This window comes from Pinus tabuliformis, chromosome 3_1 (genome assembly GCF_031772625.1).
Source record: "Pinus tabuliformis cultivar Carrire ecotype Pingquan chromosome 3_1, CPIR1, whole genome shotgun sequence".
NCBI lineage: Eukaryota > Viridiplantae > Streptophyta > Pinopsida > Pinales > Pinaceae > Pinus > Pinus tabuliformis.
The window spans coordinates 850,224,353-850,236,272 of record NC_142301.1 but is presented as its reverse complement, the minus strand read 5'-3'; the positions used below and the strand labels follow the sequence as shown (position 1 = coordinate 850,236,272).

Sequence of the window (11,920 nt, the reverse complement as noted above, 5' to 3'; positions counted from 1 at the left end):
GCGCCATCCGTGTCCTCTTTTGCAGATTCACTTCTTGCAATCAGGTCACCAATGCTCCTCATCTTCATCCTTCTTGGTTGATTTCCCTCTAAGCAACATTTACAATTTGCATAAAAGTTGTTGCTATAACGCACTCTCTTGGCACCTGAATTGCTCACTTGACGAATACGACCTTCTGGTGTACCTTCTAATGTGGATACAGACTTTGGGAAGCCCTGCTTACCTAAAGATGCAGTTTGAATGCCTGAAGCCTCCACGAAAATCTTACCAGAATATACAAGTCCCTTATAAGAAAGGATAGTAGATGCTTGGGCACAAGCTACAATAATTTCAAGGTTGTGTTCCATATGGGGAGATTCAGCAAAACTCCGGATAGTTGAAAGGAACTTTGAGGGATCAAATGAATAAATGACATGGGAAATGTCTGTAAGATTATTCACAATTGCACCCTCGTGTATTCCACTATTAGCGATAGCTTTGTTTTCAAGTATATGTCACGCTTCTTTAGATTGACAAGAACAATATAATCCTAACTCCACCCGTCTTACCAGTTCATCCAATGCATGCATCAATGCATTGCGAAAAGCCCTTGCACTGGTCTACTTTGCGTTTTGTGAGAAATGAGATTGAAAAGGTACCAATTGAGATTCCTCACACCAACCAAAGGTGGCATCACCAAAAAATGCCACTAACAAACTATCATTTTGAAAGTATTTATTTGCAATTTTTGAAGCATCTATGGAATCGAAAACCTCTCCAGAGCATTTGGGATGGCTCCTCACTTTCTCCCATACCAAGTCCCTAATAGAAAATTAATGCTCTGATACATAATGAACAAGAGTCAATTTTTTAGACATAAAATCTCTATTAAAGGACCTTCTATGATGGCGTTTATTTGCAGTTTGTGGTAAAGGTGATGTTCATGAGCAATCCTAGGTATTTTTCTCCTTTCCTTCCTGCAGATTGGATGTTTCCCCATGTTATTCTGGTTGCATTATGTCCCTCACAGAAGAAACTTCCTGATCAAAAGCTACTCCCTTGGAGGTGCCTTTCTCATCAACATTTCTTGAATGTACTGCTGCAAAACCAACATTTATAGAAACTTTTTCTACAGAGGGTTTTTCAGTGTTACCGACTTGTGTTTCACCTTGAAGTTGTTCATTTAGTTCCACTTCCTCTGACAGAGCAAATGCATCAAGGCATGATTCAACCTCTGGTTCTACACATGGATTTAAGTTTCCCACCATAGGGTCATGTTGCACATTAGAAGGTTGGTCTCTAAGTTCTCCTTCCAACACTTCATCAACCAAGGGCAAGAAGAGGTGGGATTCAACAACGCGGCCTACTGTTGGACAAACTTCAGTCTCACAAGTATTGTTCTCCTGATGTTGTTCCACAATAGTCCCACAATTGTTCTGACAACATCCTTGGTTAATAACAGTGGCCCTAAAGTCTCCATCTTGATCTGGCTCCTTAGGCTCGACAAGTTCAACTGCCAACTCTCTTAAAGCACCATCTTGCTCTATAAGGTGTTCTTTCTCTATAAAGTCCACTGCATTTGATTCTTGTTGCTTTCCACCTATACCTGTCTCCTACTGGAAGACTAAAATACTCTCCCTATATTCCTGAACAAATGCAAGTTGCTCTCCCTTATTGTTCCCTGAAACATGTTGCACAGATTCTTCATGTGGTTTCCATGACAAATTTTGAGATCCTTCTTGTCTTCTAATTTTATTCATGCCATTCAACAATCCAGAATCATCACGAGTCTCATTTGCCCCATTTTGTAATCCATCATTGACTTTCGTGTCCACTGTCTCAACACCTGCATTCAATAACTCATCCTGTGATCGAATAGACAATCCACTACCTACTCTGTTTCCATTTCCTGCATCACCTTGTGTAAAAGCATCTTCTATGCTATTTTTACCAATTGGAAAACAGGGTTGCGAAAATATCTAGCATTATATCATCTATCTCATGGTTACCACCCACATCATTAGAAAGGACTTCCAGTCCTTTTCTTCCTTCCACAATTGAATTTAAATTCAAAAATTCATCATCCAGATTTCTTCCAGCCTCATCCTGCAATGGAAGAAGAGATTGTTTTCTATTCACTAACTCATCCTACAAACCAACAAAAAATCCATGGCTTACACTGTTTTCATTTCCTGCATCGCCTTGTGTTAAAACATCTTCTTTGTTAATTTCACCTATTGGAAAACAAGGTTGTGAAAATACATTTGGTGCTATATCCTTTGTCTTATGAATGCCACCCACGTCACTAGAAAGGCCTTCCATTCCTTTTTTCCCTTCCACACTTGAGCCCAAGTTCAGAAACTCAACATCCAGATTTCCTTGAGGTTCAAGTTGCAATTCAACTTGAGGTTTTTCTCCATTCAGTGGCCCATCCTCTGATCCAACAGAAGAATCATTGCCTACTATACCACTTTCACAATCAAGATGTTTCCCCAAACCTATCTTATTTTCACATTCAAGGGGTGCACTAGTTGTGGTAGCTAAGGTTGGCATTCCATCTTTCCAATTGATGGCTGGACAATCCATCACGACCATTATCTTCATTCCTTTCCTTCCTTTTAAGGAGATACAACCATGTCCATGCTTTTGCCACTTAGTTTTTCTTATACTTTGTTTTGCAGGCTTGGGCTTATCATCAGTGTCGCTTGATTTGTTTTTCTTACAGTTAACCCAAAGATTGTCCCATTTCCATATACATGTTTTCTGTTTTGTTCTTATCATTAGGTTCAAGGAGTGGATCCCCTTCATTCTCCTTAGATGTTGTAGCCTTTTTGTTAAATTCTTCTAATTTTGTAAGGGCCACTCTGTTCCCTTCTTGCAATCTTTTAATAGTTTCCGTTTGCTACTCTTCTAACTTTTGCCAAGACTTTGCAAATTCCTTGCCAAAATTTGTGTCTCGCTACTCCATCTTCAAACACCATCTAGGCTGGTTGGATTTCTACTCTAATACCACTGTAGTAATCTAGGGCAATTTTCTGGCCTTAAAGTTTCTTAAGAACTAGGGCTTTCAACAACACTCCAATAAACCATAATTTAAATTCTAATAGATAGTGCAATAATTTAATGCAATAATTAAACTTCAGTGAACAATGTGTCCTTCTCAATAATAAATTATATAGTACAATTTCACATTTCATCCAACAAACCCAACAAATCAATTAAGTCTAGTTCCATAATTTAATTCCAAAAGTTCCAATAAATTTTGTATTCAACGGATGAATAGTTCCAAGACCAAACCAGACTCGTTCTAATATAATCTACAGGCTACTTTGGACATGATCGGATGGCACAGGGATAAATTTCTGCCACAATTTCTTAAGAAGGTGACGTCAAACCCAACGTACTTCGACCTATTGTAGATGTCTTTTCCTTACAAGATGACTTCACAAGAGCTGGACCTTCGATCTGTGATCTCAAGTTGTGACTCTAACACGCGCTTTGTCTGCAGTTAATCTGCTCAGGATTCATTATGCTTCAACGATTAACCAACACGATTCCTAAGTTATTTGGGATTGCAGCCACGAAGAATAGTTAATTTGCAATTTAATCGGTCCAGAAATATTACACAGAGTGGTCAAACTGCTTCAGGGATTAGTTAGTGTGGCTTAAGGATTTCTGTGAAATTCTTCCAAATTTGTCCATGCAGCCACAAAGAATAATTGACCAAAAACATTGTCGGAGGAATCACCCAATGCTTGTCTCAGAAAGGCTTCAACCTGTCTTAGGAGACCATATTATATGCCTCAGACTCTTGCACCACTTCAAAATGATGAACGACTATCTTGTCTCAGGAGATCCTGGCTTACTCTAAGAGATCTGCTTTAGGACCAATGCACATTACTTGGGATAATTTTGGTGCTCTTCGTGTAGAGTCCCCTTTGTTCACGTTATGAAGTTGGCCATGTATTTTCCCTAAATATTTAACAAAATCCCGCTCAACTTTATATAGATACCTTCTTGTTTGCCAGGACAAGTAGAAAGAAAACACAATACAGGTTCATAGGTATTTCAGGAGATTTTAACCTGCTTTAGATACAATTTACCTTGTTCCTCCTTCAGTTAGATGATCCCTTGTTTGCCATAACAAAGAAGGAAAGATTAAAAAAGAGTTACTAACTAGAGTGGAATCTTTCACCACCGAAATTAGTAGGGAGAAAAGGGGTCTTAAAACCCTCAGAGCCTCAGGCTCAAGAAAAAATAGAGACAAATGATCCAAATGAATTCAACCCTCTTGTATTTATAGATTTCCTTGAAGGGATTCTCTCCTTAGTTAACTAAGTAAAATTCACACCAAACCCTAACTTTGGGTTTCTTTGCCCAATTGCCCCAAACTTGCTCTTTGTTTTCCAAACATTGGGTATTTTGGGGTTTTCCCTTTTATCAAGGACTATAGCCTACGAGGATCAATAGGCTACTTTGTCTTTTGGGCAATTAATTTCTTGGGAAAACATTCTTCATAAAGAAGATCCATGTTTTCCAAGAATAGTCATGTATGGAAGTTGTTAGAAAACTAGAAAGGAAGAAAGATTTTCTTGTCTTGAAAATTACTTGTGATATACTCGTATTCTTATTTACTTTCTTTATTTTCTTCTTTTATCTTCTTCTCATCAAGCAATCATCAAAATAAAAACATGAAGATCAACGACACTAGATATAGGCACTTAGCCAGGGCTAAAACCCCTATGCAGGGGAAACCCAATCAAACTCTTCCAATAGTAGATTCAAATCAAACTTGAGGCAATCCAAGACCTTAGACCAGACCAAAAGACCTTCCTCCACCAAGTTAACCTTCCAAGATGATGAACCAAACACCAGAAGTCAACTTTTGTCAAATTGCTTCAACCCAACTTCAAGTCAAAATTTCGGCCCCCAACTTCAAAATTTTGGCCCTACTGTAGCCCTGCAACTTTGGCCCTTCAGCAACTTCAAAATTTTGCATGTGTGAGTCAAAAGAGAGAGAAAATGGTCTCCAAACTTCTTCGCTAGGGTTTCTTCTCCTTCGCTAGGATTTTTCTCCTTCTTCCAAGAATTTCACACTCTCTTTTCTTCTCCAACAAATACAGATCAAACTTGTTTTTGATGTGCTCCAAATGAGGTCAAGTTGCCGTATTTATATAGTGGATTTTGCCTCGCAATGAGGCCTAAATGACTTATTTTAGATAAAAAAAAATCTTTCTTGATAAAAAAAGCCCAAGAAGGGTCTATTACATGCTGACATGGACAAGGAATCTTGACATAAACCCTAGAAGCCTACAATGGAGGTTTTGACCTATTCATCATTGACCCAAGCATGAAACCCATGCTTTAATAAGTCATTTTATTTTACAATAAAATTTATTTTTCCTTTTTTTGACAAGTACATTACATTATGACTCAAATATAATTATGGAGACTGACACTAGTTACATTCTTCAACAAACGTGACATAGTACTTATGTCTCATGAGGGATGGAGAAGAGAAGGGTCCACATATGTTTGAATGTGCCAACTCCAAAATCCCTTTGGCTCTGCTATCTCGGCATTAAAAAGATGACTTGACATGCTTTCCAAGTGTGCAACCCTTGCACACTTAATGCAGTTCAATACTGCACTGTGGTAGCGTTGTGGCTATTTGCTGAAGGATCTTCAATGCCCCATGATGCAAATGTTCCATGCATGTGTGCCACAACTCCCCCACGTCTCTACCATGCTCACACCCTGCCTTGCTGCTCAAGGCCGCATTTGTCTCAACCTGTAGCTTGTAAAAATTCTTCACCCTCACACCAATCTACTTCATGACTCCAGATTCTAAGTGCTTGAAGTAGGCCTTTCGTCTGGTAAAAATGACATCATAACCCTTGTCCTCTAGGGTGGAAAGAGAAACAAGGTTCTTTTTAAGGCCTGGAACATAGAGAACATCCTTGAGATGGAGAGAGTTACCAGACTCCCTCTCAAAACTAACAGTATCCATGCCCTTGGTGAAGTACCTTCCATCATCTCCTAGCTTAATGTGAAACCGCATGCCCTTCTCCATCAGTTAGCCGAAATATTCCTTGTTCCCAATCGTGTGAAAGGATGCTCTAGAATCAATTTACCACACATTTCTTCCCATTGAGCTTCCCATGCAAGCTATCAATGAGAAATCCTTCTTGAACTGAGAATTAAAATCATCTACCTAAGCTGATGCTACCACATGATCCTTATTAAACCCCTTATTTTGGTTAGGACACTTAGAGGCATAGTGTCCGAATTGGTGGCAAGAGATTCATTTGATCTTGCTCAAATCTTTCTTCTTCTTCTCGCCCTTTTGATTGGATTCGAACTGGCCTTGGCTCTTCTTGCCCTTGGCCTTGCTTTCTTTTCCTGACAAGGCAAAGTTCTCCTTGTCCTCTGTCTTCACTGAAACTCTAGCTCTCGGCCCCTCTGGATTTCTTCTTGGACGCAGTACCCCACAACCTTTCTCAGTTGGGAAGATTCTCTTTGCCACTCACTGCATCCTGGCAATTCTCCCAAGATTTATGAAGTCCTAGTAGCTCAAGACTCACAAGGTCTTTGTCTACTATAGTCTCGCCTACTCTAGCTAGCTCATCCCGAACCTGGGTGAACTTGGAAAGGTACGTAATGATGGGCTCTCCTTTGCTCATCCAAATATTTCTTAGCTTGTCCTTCAAGGCAAGCTTCTTGGCATCACTGGATCTATGATACAAAGCCAAGATTGCTTTCCACATATCATTTGTTGTTGTCTTGCCATGGAGATGAAGGATAATGTGGTCTTTGACCTCCTCAAGAATGATCCTCTTAGCCTTTGGTGCCATTTTTATTATGCTAGATCAACTATTGCGCATTTGTAGGCACAATTTGTGGGTTCTTCGCAAATTCTAGCACCCCATTATCTTCCAACACCACTGAAATCTGCTCCCTCCATGAGCAGAAATTAGAGGCTCCTTTTAATTAATGATCTTTTACAAATTCGGTATGCTGTTACTACAGCCAGCAAATAGCCTCTAAGAAATTAATCTCAGCTCCACAATCGCTCCCGGTCTTCTCCTTGATCACTGCTCTCGGCCTTGAGAAGATGCTCTCGGCACTGCCTCTTGAGCTTGGCCTGCACACACAATTGCTTCCTGCTGAAACTAGGCTCGGTTTCTTCTCTTTGAATTCTGATCTTCACTCCTCAAACAATGCGCTCTGCCAACAACAATGAATCCAACATTGTGCCTTCATCCTTCTTTTGCCTAAGTAGATCTTCAATGCATGCAAGGAGGCCAAGTTCGAATGGCTGTTCACACTATTTCAACGAGTTCTTTGTGTTAGTTAACTGGAGAAAGTCTTGGTTACACTTGGACTAGCTCCCAGTTAACTGGCTTGAGTTGCTTCTTAATTTCCTCTAGTTGTGAACCGAGTTAACTGATGACTTTTCCTCTCTTCACTTGTCTCTGAAGTCTTAACTCGTCCTAACTGAACTTGTCTCTGCAGTCTTAACTCGTCCTAACTGAACTTGTCTCTGCCACCTTATCCTGTAGTCTAACTGAAGAAGACTCCAACGAACTGAAGCTCCAACACTATGCATCAAATCATCACAATGAAGTCTAACTTACTAGCTAAGGCACAAGCCAAAAGACCTTTCTTCGCTACATTTTCAACAACAAAAACTGAAACTTTAGAATTAAGAATCTCTCTTCGCATGAAACATTTTCTTCTTTTTTGCATGTTATCTTTTGTGGGCAGTGAATTGCTTGTGAATGTCTGTACTTCCATACCATACAAGTTTGATGGGATGTATCAAACCTAACCAAGAGCTTAAGACTCGAATTCAAGCATGCTTTTCAAGATTTACACCAATGCAAAGCAAATAAAAGAAAAATACAGCTAAAAACAAGTCAAAGATTGTCATTGTACAAATATTTTTTTATTTGTAGTATTTCCTGTAACTGCATGTCTCATCGTAGTTCTACTACATCCTAACATATAATCAACTATGGAAACACCCTTCACTAATTAAAGTCCATTAATGGTAGCTAACAATTTATGTCATAACTCAATACAAAATTTTGCTCAATACAATAAAGCACCCTCGAAGCTATAAAAGGCTCACTAGAAAGTTTAGGGTCTTTAACAGGTTTCATAAACTATATAATCTCTGCTAAAACCTATGCTGGTAATAATCACCTATGGATAGCAATGTTCTGTATGCACATCTATTGCATCTTAAAGTGCTGATTGACATTTGGTTTGAGTTTCAACGATTGAAATGATTATTTGTCAAAATGTGTGGGCTTTCAGATCACCGAAGCGGTCAGAGGCACTTTGGACTAGAACTCAATCCAAAGATACCAAAAGATTTCAGTGTAGGGAAAACCATCAAACTGGCTGTTAAATTGTCCAAACAAAGTACAATTTGTACCAGTGTTGCAAAATCTCTGATTTATTTGGATTTTTTTCCAAGTTTTTTAGGTCCGAGTTTATGCTTGTTAAAGTTTGCCAATTCTTTCCTTTTCTTTTTCTGATTTCCTGTGCTGATAACCTCCAATATTTTGCAATGCCAAGTTATCCAACACTGATTTGTACCGCTGGTTGTCATTGTGTTCTTGTTGTTTCCTAATATTCATCCCTATTTTTCTATGTAGAATATTACGTTTTTGTTTTTGTTTTGTTTTGTTTGATTTTTTTTTTTTGTTTTTTTTTTTGTTTTGTTTTTTTTTTTGTTTTTTTGTTTTTTTTTTTTTTTTTTTGTTTTTTTTTTTTTTGTTTTTTGTTTTTTATTTTTTGTTTTTTTTTTTTTTTTTTTGACACTCTCCTCTGTTTCCATGAACAATTTATGTCTCCCCAGTTCTGAATAATTCTTCTGCATTTTTCTGCTAAAAATATGTTCATCACTTAAATTATTTTGTAGTTTTTTAATGCAATTTCCTTCTCTCTTTTTCATATCCAGGCTGCTTTTCTCTATGATTCCTTCTCTTCATTTCTGAAGTCTGACAGTTCAGATGGATCAATAATTAAATATCCAGAAACATGGGCCCTTTCATTGATTTGAACTTTGTTTTCTTGGAGTATTTGTGAACAACTGGTATGGTTTTATATGCAAAATGATTTGTTTTTAAAAGAAGCAATTTTGAATATGGCTTAAAGTTTCTACCGTAAGTCACTAGGGATTTTCCTTGATTAGTTGCCTTCAAAGTTCTTAACACACGGTTATTGAACTAAATATTGTTCAAAGGGGCTACTTGAATTTAAATGGAAATAATTGAAGGCCTGTGATTTGAATGGCACCATGGTTGATTCTCTAAGCTAGAATTTTCTTTCCATTCTGATGTTATGTGGTCCATTGCATTTACATTTTGTCCCCGTCTCTCATTACTTGTGATGCTTACAACTGCCCTTGTCCATTGACTACTCGAAGAGCCTATTTTTGGTACCTAGAATAACACAGTGGCTTTGAACATGGCTTATGAACCCTGATTGTTAATGCCTCTTATTATCGCTGAAAATAAATCCCAAACTGTCTATTATATTCCCTATTTCAATCTGCTATGGTGATCCTTCGATTTAGAACACAGATTTTTAATACTGATGAGTCTTACTTTCATTAGGGAGTTGTGGTATTTATGGGTCTATTCGTTTCCTCTCTAGATAAAGCTTTGAAATGAATCTTGTTTTTGGGAATAAAACAATGTTAGTATTAAATGACACCCTTAATCGTTAAAAATCCTTTCTATGCTTTTAACTCTTACAGTCTGAATCTATATTTTCTTGCTTAAATTCTCTACACCAGTGCTTTAGAGTTATCAACTGAAGCAATCTATTTTTGGTTGTTCCTTGTACAAGTTTTTGGGTTGTTAGATGATAAATGAAAAAGAAAGTAAACATATTATTGTTCAGATAACAAAGTAGTCATTGGGAGTGGCTATTAAAATATGATACAAACATTCTGCTTATTTTTGAGTGCCCGAGGAAATAAATTTTGTATTGCAGAATGAAAACTTATATCAAAGCCTTTTGTAAGTGATATCTCCTTTTAAGATGATGAATTGGAACTTGGAATGGGAATTTTGGTTCACTAATTTCAAAATCCTCAACCAGTCTCTTTGATCAAGAATATGTTATTGCTACCAATGGCAAGATCAATGTGCCTTAAGCTTTTATAGTAACACGTGCTTCTTTTGAAATAATCAGTGTCAGCATGGACTTTTATAGTAAGTAAGAGGTGTAATGCTATGATAATTCAGTTAGTTTGTAAATTCAAAGCAGTTAGTTTGTGTGGACCTTGATAACATGTTTCCTGAATATATGACAGTCTAATATGTTGATCTTGTGAAAACTAAGGCATGTTATTCCCTTCATTCGTGCTTTGTTATTTGTATTTTTGTGCTAGTAGGATTTGGTATGGTTACTGGTATATGTACATTGTAGATCATGTCTGTAGGAGCTGGAAACAGGTTGATTGTTGGATCTCAATGTTGGAGAAATGCGTACAGATAATGAAGAGAAGTTCAAATCTTTTTTCAGATTCTCGAGGAAGACATTTGACTACATCTGCTCCCTGGTAAAATCACATTTGTCATCAAGGCCATTATCCATTATCATAATTGTACAAGGTAGTGTTCTAACAGTTGAAAAACAAGTTGCTATTGCTTTAAGAAGGCTGGCTTCAGGGTCTTCTCAACACAATGTAGGAGAATCATTCTATGTGGGGCAATCAATAGTTTCTCAGGTTACTTGAAAGTTTGCGGAGGCTATGGAAGAACGACGCATGCATCACTTGAAGTGGCCTGATACAAATGAACTGAAGGAAGGAAATGAAATCAAAATTTGAAATGATTAATGGTTGCCCAACTGTTGTGGGCCATTGATACTACCCACATTATTATGAGGTTGCCTTCAATACGAGCTTCAAATATCTGGCATGACTCTGAGGAGAACTGCAGTATGATATTGCAGGCAATCGTGGACCCTGAAATGAGGTTTCGTGATATTATAACTGGTTGGCCTGGGAGCATTAATGGTCATCGTATACTAAAAATTTTGGGATTTTTTAGGCAATGTGAATGTGGTTAGAAGCTGAATGACCCAGTGAAGGAGTTGGCAGATGACATTTAAATTAAAGAATAAATAGTTGTCTATGTATTTCATATTCAGAAATGGCATGTATTTCATGGGCCCTCAGGGTCTGTACTTGAACCAATGGACCACGGATTTCGATCCGACTTAGGATGTTCCCTTGGTTGTTCTCATTTGGGCATGCTTGCCTCACTTACTTCTACACTGCTGGAACCCCAAATCCCTAGAAACCATAGGCAATAAGCTCGGTTAATATATAGACCGTGCAGAAAGGAGGGACCAATACTCCTGCACGAGAATTTGTGTAGAAGTCGATGTGGAGGAAGGCCTCCCTAAAGATATAAAGCTCACGGTGGTTGATTGGTCTCACATTCAAGTGTTAGACTACGAGCAACTCTCGTTTAAATGTCGACATTTCCATGGCTACGGGCACTTTGCTAGGTATTGGAAAAAGAAAACAGAGGAGGAGGTCGAGAACTCAAAGGGAGAACAATGGACTCAGGTCCAGAAATCAGCACCAACTAAACAGAATAGCAGAACAAAAGGGAAAGGAGAGCCCACGGGGAGCGGAGCACCTCCCATGGTACAAGGGGAGGGGAGCTCAGACCCTCCAAGAGTAGAGACATTCAACAATCCCTTTGAAATACTCAGCACTCCAGAAGAACCCCTAGCTCCAGCAGTCAAAGAGGCCGAAAAACAACCCATTACTATGGTAGAAGATAAAATACTGGAGGAAACAAGCCCTCTACAAGACGAACTTCCAAGAGGTGCCTCTAGCCTCCCTTCCTAAGCATAGATGATAAGGAAGAAGTCTCCAAAGATCTCTAGATCCTTGGAAGATGAG

General features: G+C 38.3%; 1 pseudogene; it reads left to right on the top strand.

The window, feature by feature from the left end:
- The first annotated feature begins 10,483 nt into the window (after nucleotides 1–10,483).
- Nucleotides 10,484–11,319, top strand: LOC149190197 (protein ANTAGONIST OF LIKE HETEROCHROMATIN PROTEIN 1 pseudogene; annotated as a pseudogene).
- Nucleotides 11,320–11,920: the final 601 nt, after the last annotated feature.